Consider the following 11,417-nt stretch of genomic DNA (forward strand, 5'->3'; position numbering starts at 1 on the left):
CTCTTCTCCAGTGGACCACATCTGTCAGACCTCTCCCCCATGACCCGTCTGTCTTGGGTGGCCCCACACGGCATGGCTTAGTTTCATTGAGTTAGACAAGGCTGTGGTCCTGTGTGATTAGATTGACTAGTTTTCTGTGTGTCTGCCCTCTGATGCCCTCTCACAACACCTACCATCTTACTTGGGTTTCTCTTACCTTGGACATGGGGTATCTCTTCACGGCTGCTCCAGCAAAGCACAGCCACTGCTCCTTACCTTGGATGAGGGGTATCTCCTCACGGCCGCCCCTCCTGATCTTGAACGTGGAGTAGCTCCTCTTGGCCCTCCTGCACCCATGCAGCCACCGCTCCTTGGACGTCCAGGAGGATATTAGATGACTGTACAAAGCTTTCCAGGTAGACTGGGTCAAAGCCACTCCATTTGCAGAGCAACGTTGAAGATAGTCCCTCAGAAGGTGAGGCTTTATCTGACATTACTTCCTCTGAGACGGAGGACCCAGGAGAATGAGAGTACTGGGATGAAGCAAGCAAGGCTCTTGAATACCAAGCTTGACTGACTGACTCTGAGACAATGTCAAATAAAACAGGATGCCTTTGTCTTTTTGTCCTGTGGATCAAGCTGTGCCCCTTTATTCCCTACTCTGTTGAGTCTAGTTTTCCTAATAACATTGATATGGTAGTTCTACTCTGAAAGAAGTCAAAATCTGTGAATGAAGTAGTTGTTGATACCATAGAAGGAATGACCTCAGGCAAAGCAAAAGAATATTCAAGGTTTGTTGTCATGGAGAATTCTCTTTAATGAATTCTGTGTTGCTACTGTATGCAGCAGCCTTGTTGCCCTTGCACACCTTAGAGTACCTGGAATAAAGTCAGGGTCAAGGATAGGAGTGATCTGTCTTAAGCAATCAAATAAACCAGAAATTGACGAGGCCTCATCTTTAGGGGCCTTCCCAGGTGGCGAAGTGGTAAAGAATCTGCCTGTCAATGCAGGAGATGCAAGAGACGCGGGTTGGATCCCTGGGTCATGAAGATCCCCCTGGAGGAGGAAATAACAACCTGCTCTAGTATTCTTGCCTGGAAAATCCCATGAAGAGAGGAGTCCACGGAATCGCAGTCAGGCACGAATATGCGACTGAGCAGGCACAGGCACATCTTTAGGGATCCAAGATGTCACTAAGGTAGATAATGAAACAGAGAAGGGTTTGTTTGGTTTTCTTCTTTTCTAATTTGGCCCCATCGTTGTCACTGGGTAGCCCTTAACTGTCTGGGTCATCTCTGAGGTTTTTGAGGCAATCTCCAACCTGTAATCTTATACCCCCAAATCTGGGCAGGGCACTTAGAGGAAGCTGCTGTTGAAAACTTGCATTAGTTCTGGCGGTGTTGTAGAGACCTCATGGTCCACAGGCCAGTGGAATTGTACAAAGGGGCCTTGTAAAGGAATGACATACCTGGGATCTGCAGTCAACACTGGAAAGTTCCAAAGGTGCTTGTTTAACTTGCTTCTGAAGGAGTTCATAGTCACTCAAGACGGATCCAAGTGGAAATAGTCTGCCAGTGTGTGCACCAAAAAGAGACAGTTTCCAACACCAAGAATTTTGGCAGCTGCTTTAACAGTGATTTCAGCTACGTTGGTAGAAAACTTTGAGCCTCCTTGGACCCTAACACTGAAAATTTAAAAGAACAACACAGAGTAGATTACTGCCTAATTAACAACTTGTTACTTTTATGTGGGTCTTCAGAGTGTATTTAGAACGATATGGGCATATGGGCTTCCCATGTGGCGCTAATGGTAAAGAACCTGCCTGTAAAGGCAGGAGACCTGGGTTTGATCCCTGGGTCTAGAAGATTCCCTGAAGGAGTGTATATAATATTCTCACATAGTTTATTGCTACATCCAATAACTAGGAGAGGATGGAGGACAAATATTATAATCCCTAATAGATAGTTGAGGCTTCCAGCATAGCTCAGTTGGTAAAGAATCTGCCTGCAGTGCAGAAGACCTGGGTTCGATTCCTGGGTTGGGAAAATCCCCTGGAGAAGGATTTGGCAACTCACTCCAGTATTCTTGTCTGGAACATCCCATGGATAGAGGAGCCTGGCAGGCTACAGTCCATGGGGTCACAAGAGTTGGACATGACTTAGTGACTAAACCACCAATATATAGTTGAAGAAACTGAGATTCAAAGAGCTAAGTAAAATGTCCAAAGAAACAGAGTAAGTACTTGATCCAAACCCAGGTGTTTGATGACTTCAAGTCAGAAGATAAGAATTTCAGTGGGAAAGTCATTTTGGAGTTTGAAAGTTTTGAGTTATTTAACTGATCTGAGTTTCAGTTTCTTCAAATAGAAAATGCGTATAGTAATTTCTCTTTCAGAGATTTTTTTTTTTTGAATGTGGACCATTGTTAAAGCCTTCACTGGATTTGTTACAATACTGTCTCTGTTTTATGTTTTGCATTTTCATCCTCAAGGCACGTGGGATCTTAGTCCCTGACGAAGGATCGAACCTGTAGCCCCTGCAGTGGAAGGCAAAGTCTTTACCACTCACCACCAGGAAAGTCCCAGATATTTTGAATATGAACTGGCATAGGACACTTGGCGAGTCGTCTGGCACAAAAAAGGCCTTTCACTCCACTGCACCTGTCCTGTTCCTTTCCGTCCCTTCTCTTCTTTTCCTGTGACCTTTCCTCTCCTTCCCACCCCTGTGTTCTGCCCTGTGTCCTTCCTTTCATCCTGCCGCATGTCCCTTCCTTCCTTGCATCCTTCTTTCCTTTCACCCTCCTGTACCCCTCTTTTCCTTGCACCTTCCTTTTGCTTTGCTCTCTTATACTTCTTTATCTCACCTCTTTTTCATCTAAATGAACCATAGAGCTCCTCTTAAACGGAAGTACTGACTTGTAGTTCCCGCAATTACTAAATACACTCTTTTAAGTAATAGACCCTGATTTGACCTCAGTCCAGAGCTGGGGTCGTGAGGCTAGTGTCTCTAGGAGGTCCTGGCTTTACTGAATGAAATGTCAAGTAATAATCCTCACAGATCCAGAGAGGATCTGAGCATCATACAGCCCTCATTTACTGTTGAAATGATTAGGCATGCTAAACCCAAAATTATAAAAAAAAATTTTTTTTAGGTCTTTTAAGACAAGGAAAATAGATTTTATTTCCAGGGTGAAGTGATTAGATTCTGTTCTGAAGGCTTCTGTTTTTTTATTCCTTTATATCTAAGACCAAATATGCCAGGGAGCCCACAAGACTTTTCAAGATCCAGGGTTTGCTAACTTCCACAGCTTCATTTCCTGCCACTGGCCAACTTACCCTGTGTTCCAGCGATGCCAAATTTTGTGTGGTTTCCCACACATATCATTCTGTGTAATGCTTTTGTAACCATCAAAGAGGTCCTTCTTTGAGACTATAGTGCCTCCTTTTCTGACTAGCTAACTTCAGCTTTAAAAATCCATCATAGACATGATCTCATCCAAAAAGTTTTGCCAACATCCTACCCTCAGCTGGGTTAAGCTACTAATTTAGCCTCTATAACTTTTTCTTTTTTACTGGAGTACAGTTGATTTACAATGTTGTGTTAGTTTCAGATGTACAGTAATGTGAGTGTTTATATACTATATATACAAATACATACATGTTCTTTTTCATATTCCTGTCCATTATAAGTTATTGAAAGATATTGAATATAATTCCCTGTGCTGTACAGTAGAACCTTGTTTATTATCTATTTTATATATATGGTGTGTATTTGCTAATCCCAAACTCCTAATTTATCCCTCCCTTTCCCCATCATTAACCGTAACTTTGTCTTCTATGTTTTTGTTGTGTAAATAAGCTCATTTGTATTATTTTTTTGATTCCACATACAAATGGTATCATATGGTATTTGTCTTTCTCTGTCTGACATTTCGCTTAGTATGTTATTCTCTAGGTCATCAATGTTGCTGCAAATTAGCCTCTACATATTTCATATGGTTCTGTTATTGCATTCGTTATACTGTATCACAGTTTCTTTATTATATTCCTACATACCCTACTGCACTATTAGACTGAGTTCTTTGGCAACCATTTATTCCTATTATCTTCTGCTCCCGGCTTCGGGATGTGGCAAATAGTAAGCACTCACTAAATTCTTAATGAATGAATGAGTATATAAATGAGCAAAAAAATATGCCATGGTACATGCAAAGACACCTTATAAACTGTGAGTAATACACGAACACAATAAAAGTCACGAGGCACAAAAATGAAAATCATATAAAATATACAATGTTCCTTTTTACCCCTTCGTTCTTGCTGCCCAGTATCCCAGTTTTCCTCCCTTACTGTTACTATAATATTCTGATGTATTCTATGCTTACAAGGCACACGTGTATTCAGGTTGCTGCCTTTTGAAAGAGAAAAGGAGGACTGTTCTCAGCTAGTGTGTGGTCCATGAGTGTAAAATACAATGGTGTGAGAAATAAAAACTTAGTTCCCAAGAGTTCATTTATTTGGAGAGTTTGTCTTCCAATGCAAGGAATTATCATCAGCTTTGCTCTAAGAGCCTGTTTATTAGCAACATTGTGAAATGTGTCTACTTCCTTTTGTGGTGGTCTTCTGTTCCTTACTCTTTCTCTAGGGCAAGGTTTTACTTCTTCATATCCTGTCCTTGCTCTTGACTAAACTCATAGGCTGAGTAACTCACACAGCTGTCCTGGTACTTTTCAAAATGAGGACACTCACCCACTTGGAGAAGGAATCAAGCTTGCTTCCTTTACATCATCCCTGTCCAGCACATGAAGGGTAGAGGTGATGGTGACTGTTCGCGTTTGCTGGAAACAGAAATCCCCAGACACCAGCACCATGATTTGGAAATCTCTTCCTTCATCTTCTAAAGGCAATCCTTGCAAGGTCTTGATAGAAGGGTTATATTCTAGCCATCTTGGCAGTCTAACGTTATGAACCAGTGTAACCTGTTAAGTTACATGTGAAATAAAGAACTTGCCTTTAGGAAGATGTTTTACGCTTGTTTGCTTGCTCTGTTCCCATGACAGAGTACTGATAACAAGAGTTAAAGATCTCTGTTGAGATAGAAACATCAGTTTAATCATAAACCAGTATTTTTAAACCCTGCAAATAGACATTCTTTCATCTCAGGCTCGTAAAGTCCTTATGAAAAACAAACTTTGAGTAGAAATCATAGAACAAACACTAAACTTTATTAAACTACTTGGACAAGTATTATAATAATAAAAAAAAAGTTTACCAAAACCTAGCAGCTATTTAATGATTGACAATTAAGACTTGTGTCTAAAAGTGTTATATTCTATTAAATTCAAATACTGAATTGTTTTTCTTCTTGAACTAAGTTCCTTATAGGAAAATTTATTTATGAGCCTTTTAAAATAACTTCATTTCTTGGTTAGTGCTCTGAGACACCTACATATAAATTATTACATGGACAACTTGGAAAGCTTGAACCATTTATTTTTTTAATTAAAAAAATTTTTTTCCGTTGTGTTATACAGTAGGTCCTTGTTGGTTATCCATTTTATTTTATTTTTTTATTTTTATTTTTTTTTGGTTATCCATTTTAAATATAGCAGTGTGCACGTCTATACACCCCAAATTCCCTAGCTTTCCCTTCCCGGCTATGTTCCCCCCTGGGAATCATAAGTTCATTCTCTAAGTCTGTGAGTCTCTTTCTGTTTTGTACCATTTCTTTTTCGATTCTGCATATAAGGGATATCATACAATGTTTCTGCTTCTCTGTCTGACTTACTTCACTCAGTATGACAATCTCTAGGTCCTTCCATGTTGCTGTAAATGGCATGATTTCATTCTTTTTAATGATCCCTGTTTATTTTTAATAACTGTAAGAACACAGTGCTGAACAGATGGTTAAAGATACTTAAATGCTTACCTGAAACTGGGTTATTTTCCCTTGGAAAGCATATGGAGGAATTGGATAATAGGATGATTTACCAATGATAGCACCTGTGTCTGGCTTGCTATGAAGAGTTTGGATCTCTTCGCATAAATAGTGAGTTGTCACAGCCAGCACATTCACAGAGACAGGTGTTAGCACCAGTCCCAGACGTAATATTGTTGAAACTCTTCTGATCCAATTCAGGGACAAAGGGGTGCGGTGAGGTAGGCGCCTCTGTTTCTTACTCGTATCCAGGGCTCACTTGGGTAACTGGATATCACATTACTGAACCTCAAACTGCCTAAAGATAAAAGTAACAACATTTAAGCTCAGCCCATGAGCATTTCTAACTTTTCTTCAGAGCAATATTTAAGGGTTAGAAGCCTTTTGCTTTCACATATCATTTGCATCAACTAACAGAGAATGGAAGATTCCCACTATTTTAAAACATCGCTGCTCTATGGTGACAGTACAGTGAGTGAGAGAGGAAGACCACTTATGCAGTTTGACAGTCAGGCTTGTGTGGCTTCCTTCAGTGATTTCCATCCAGCTCCACCTAGAGTTAATATGGGGCTCACAAAAGGATGTTTATGTAATAATACAGTAAAAACAAATACAAAACAGCAACAAAAAGCCTTCTGCAAAGAAACAGACTTATCCCATTTTCATCTGTGCCCCCATAATAGAGGTCAGAGGCTTTTAGGCACCCCTGTCCCTCATTTTCATCATAACGATCTCCCTTTGGGAAAATTTCCTCCACCTATTTCGTGACCAAATGTAGTGACCCATCACAGTCACCCACCTGTCTGGCCAGGCAGGTGAGCAAATAATTATGGGTTGGTCAGTCAAAATCCTCAGTGCCTCTTGCTGTTGGGAAAGACCAGATTTAGGGAGGAGACCCAGGCTCGACTTCTACTGTGTTCTGGGGTTTTATATGGACGTGCTGGGACATAAAATCTCTCCCTTTCCTCTCAGGTTGGTTGAATGTTAACCTGCGGCTTCTTATCACTGCTCCTTCCTCTCCCCACTCCCCTTCTCTCAACGCCTCTGGTTTCTGGAACTTATAGAACGGCTCAGTCATGCACAAGCACTCTGAAAAAAGTCGAATAACCCACAGTGCGAGCTATGCTTTGTTCCTTTTCAACTCCCAATGGACTGGTGGTGTCTCCAGCATTTCTTCTTCAGGTTGAGCGCAATGTTAAGCTTAACCGGTAGAGAGCGCTGAAGAGACGCTGCAGGAAGAAGGAGGCGTCTGGTTTCCGGGCGCTGTTAACGCTTTTGCGGGTTCCTGCTGAAGGACTCAGCAAGATTGTGTGTGAAAGAGGACATCCAGTGCGCTCTGTACTCGCCACACAGTGTCCCCTGGTGACCTGGCAGCCCGGCCCAGGCCCAGCTGGCCACTAACCGTGACTCTCCCGCCTGGACGCTGGCACGTTCCAGACGTTCGTCAGCAGTGGCACCCAGACCCTCTCTATGCATCATCGGAGCATCTGTACCCCGGAAGATTGTTTCCGGCTGCCTGGTGACTATGGACCAGCTCTGCCTCAGACAACCCAGTAAACATCCCTGTCATCTCGGGGGTGGCAAGCATCCTTTTCTCTAAAGAGATCTAAACCCTGCTCTTGGAGAGTGGACCCTCTCCAGGTTTTCTCTCTCTTACGCACTGTCCAGCAGCCCTAGGTATACTTTAGAATCTTTCTTACATCTTTTTAAAGCTCTTCTCCTAAGTTAATAATTCTTTACATAAAACCTTCCCTTTTCAAATTCCTGTGTGTCCTGTTTCCTGATTGTCCAGACTGATTCAACCCCTTATTCTTAATATTACTTTTAATTTCTTTAATTGGCTTGGTTCTTTTCTTATCTTCAGGTTGGTAATGTTTTATTACTATTCCACCACTGAAGTCTATGTAAATGGGAGAAGTAATGCCATTCTTACCTGTTACTATGTATATGGAAGAGTTTGTAAATTATAAAGTGATATTTTATGTTTGTTGTTTTTATTATCTAACAGCCCTTCTATCTTATTTTATTTACCCTCACCCCTTCTCTGTTTCCAGGATATTGGTTCTTGACTTTTGCCTTCTCTCTATACCTTAGCTTTTCATACTTATGGGTTCACCTTGATCTCTTGCTGAAACTCTAGGCTTAATGTCTCCATGACTGTCTGCAGTTATTCTACACTGTCTAGATTATGGAAAATAATGTCCTTAATTTTTAATTTGACAATCAAGACTTCATTTATTCAACATTCATGAGGGCCTGTGATGTGCAAGACACTGTTGTGGGTGCTGGGCATCTAGAAATGGACAAGTTAGGCAAAGCCCCTATGTTTATGGAGTTTATAATCCACAATTTAATCCTAATCTATCCTTCCAGACTCATCTCCCTGCTTTAATGTGTGCTCCAAGGAAAGTAAACATCTCCTGGTCATTTTCCTGCCTGTCTCCTAATTATTAAAAAAAAAAAAAAAAACCTGAAATGATCTCCATCCTCTCTATCTGCACCCTATGTTTTAAGACCCAATTAAAAACCATCATGAATCTTCAGTAGACAACTCCCAAAGCACTTAGAGCAGTGATTCACAACTTTTCCCAAAGCTTGTCTGAGAGTTAAAATATGCCCTTTTTGTAACAGCGGCCAATATTACCCTCAATTGGAAACGGGAGGGTTTTTGCCAGAATTTCAGCATGTAGGGGTGTGTGTGTGTGTGTGTGTGTGTGTGTGTGTAGGTATATGTGCAGGGGCCAGGGGTGGGAAGCATGTATAATTTGAAAGTCTTTCCGGTGATTTCGATATATCTCCATAGAAGGACCTGGCTCCTTCCTTGTTGAGAATCACTGGTTCTGTACATTATGTTTCTCAGTGAAATATGTGTAGCTTTTACAACATTTTCTATTATCCAAATTTTCATGTTTCATCTTCTTAATTAAATGGAAACACATTAGGAAAAAGTCCAGTGGGTCTGCTACTTCTTGAGATTCTTCCCTGCCCACAATTCCTACTTGTGTGTATTACACACAGAATGTCGAGAAATATTGAAATTATTATTGGTTTTACTTGTAAATTGTAAAACCAAAGCAAAACAAAATAAAATACTATTTGCCTTAACAACTATTGACCAAGTTTACCCCCTCCCACCTTTTGTTTTTTTGCCAAGGGATTCTAAGTCCATTCCCTTGCTTGTGCCTCACACTTAATTTTAGATTAAAAAATCAAGGTAACATCTAAATATAAGAGTTAAAACTATAAAACTTCCTGAAGAGAACTTGGGGAAAAACTTTATGACCTTGGATTACACAAAAAATTCTTAGGCAATAAGAACCACATAATTACCAAAATTGTTAATTTCTTTTAAAGGTGACAATATAAAATGCTGGCAGTAATGTGGGGAAACGTTGTTAATAGTTTCAAAATGGCACAACTACTCTGAAAAACACACCGACCATTTCTTACAGAGCTAATCACATAAATACAGAACTTATGGAATATACAGTTTATTATTATTTCTGGTGACAATATAACATTTCAGAGACCCAAATTTGAAATTAAAGATTAGCATTTTGCTTTTTAATGAGGCAATTCCTCCTTAATGTATTTTTTCCTGCACTTAGCTGTCTCTTCTTTAGATAAACAGTCCCACCTCACTTAACTGCCGCAGAGAAACCACTTCCCATCCTTTGGGCTTTTCAGTTGCTTATCTTCGACCCTGTTTAAGTTCTCCAACAGTCTTTCACATGAGCAGAATGAAAGGAAACATCAAGGAAGAGTTTCATCTTGTCTAAATATAAAAGACCACTTCACTTAAATGACAGCTGGGAGAAAATGTGGCCAAGAGCCAGCAGCATTTGATGCTGGCTTTGGGAAATGAGCTGACAGTGTGAGTACGACCGCCAGCCCGGCAGGTTTCCGTGCCTGCTGGGATCTGCCTTCAAACTCCCCGTGGAGAGGATGGGGCTGTCAGGAGGGCGTGCTCCTGTGTCTCAGAAAGGGAATGTGGACCCGGACAAACTGCCATCTGTTTCACTGAGTTTAATGACCCAAAAAAGTTAGAATCCATCATTCTGATGAGTCCTGAAAATAGAAAGCTCCCTCCAGTCAACAGTTTGTATCCTTCTTATTAAGCATTTAAGGCTTTATCAACAGAATGATAAACGGAAAGTGAGGGAGGAGTGGAAAGCTCTGAATTGGAGGGAGTTAAGAAACATGGGTTCTTGTTTCTTTCCCAATTAACTAGCTAGTACACTTCCTTTCTTGGCATCTCAGATTTTGCAGTTGTTGAGTTAGAGACGATTGGACCAAAAGTTCCCTGTGGTCTCTTTCCAATGTGATTTCGTAGTGATAGGCGACAAGAACTTACTGAAGTGAGCCCTTCTCCCTGTGGCAATTGTAAGAGAGTTAGCAGAAGTAACTGCCCTTGCTTACTTGGCTGTCTTACTTGGAAGCATTTCAGTGACTCCTGAGGGTTGAAGAGACTGAGCACTTCAAATTCCATTTCATCATGTACACTGTTAAAGAAAACCGAAAACAGACTTATGAATAGCTTGAGAATATGTGTTTGAATGTTTTAGAGAGTCACTGTTCATTTAAATAGGTAGGAACTTAGTGGGCTCTTTCTATTCTCTGCGACATGTGATAACAGTTAGAAAATAAATAATAGGGTAACTCTGCCAGAGTGTTAGATTCTGGGTTCCTTTGGTTGATGAACAGGATGATCCAAGAAGTAAACAATAGACAATGATCTCATTCTTAAAATCTTGATTTTTAGGTACTTTTCCAAAAGAAAAGTATATTTCATGTGTGAGATCTAAAAACCATAACAATTAAAAAATCTTTGGCTAGAAAATTCATAAAGTTTTGAGCTTAAAAAGATTTGAGGTGGCTTTTTTTTTTTTCTTCCCTCAGAACTTCAGCAACACGTAGACAGACACACTGTTTGCAAGCGGTTGCCTAGTAACTGCTTATTTACAGTGACCATGGGGGCCACTTCCCTGTAGCCTGACTCTAAAACTAGAAAGTTCAGGGAAAACACAAACACCAAATGATTTATTTCGTTGATCATCAGTTTGATTTTCAGACATTCTGCAATTCTTATGTTTTAAAAGTACCAGCTTTAAATGGTGGATTAAAAAATACAGTGTGATATTTGCTTTGTTTTAGTGGGAAAATAATGCATTTTAATTTATTGTGGTTATTGAAATATTAGGATTGTAGTAATAAATCTTATTATGTCCTTTCTGTTTGTGCTGCCTTTTCTGCCTCCCTTCTTTAATATTGCTGTCTTTCAAATTCATTAAGTTTTCCCTTATTTGAGTCTTTCACATGTACTAATTAGTATATTGAAAAGCAGAGATATTACTTTGCCAACAAAGGTCTGTCTAGTCAAGGCTATGGTTTTTCCAGTGGTCATGTATGGATGTGAGAGTTGGACTGTGAAGAAAGCTGAGCACTGAAGAATTGATGCTTTTGAACTGTGGTGTTGGAGAAGACTTTTGAGAGTCCCTTGGA

The 11,417-nt window shown here is 40.3% G+C and overlaps 1 long non-coding RNA gene across 1 annotated transcript; it reads right to left on the reverse strand.

Annotated features, from left to right (window-relative positions):
- Positions 1 to 771: 771 nt before the first annotated feature.
- Positions 772 to 7,329, reverse strand: LOC147372546 (uncharacterized). The gene is made up of 3 exons (XR_015164160.1): positions 4,727 to 7,329; positions 1,448 to 1,663; positions 772 to 1,172 (listed from the first exon to the last, which is right to left on the reverse strand). It is a non-coding gene; the product is annotated as an uncharacterized LOC147372546 (long non-coding RNA).
- Between the last annotated feature and the right edge of the window lie 4,088 nt (positions 7,330 to 11,417).

The sequence above is a fragment of the Bos grunniens genome, chromosome 5, assembly GCF_055505025.1.
Source record: "Bos grunniens cultivar Pamir isolate PY7600 chromosome 5, Bosgru_T2T1.0, whole genome shotgun sequence".
NCBI lineage: Eukaryota > Metazoa > Chordata > Mammalia > Artiodactyla > Bovidae > Bos > Bos grunniens.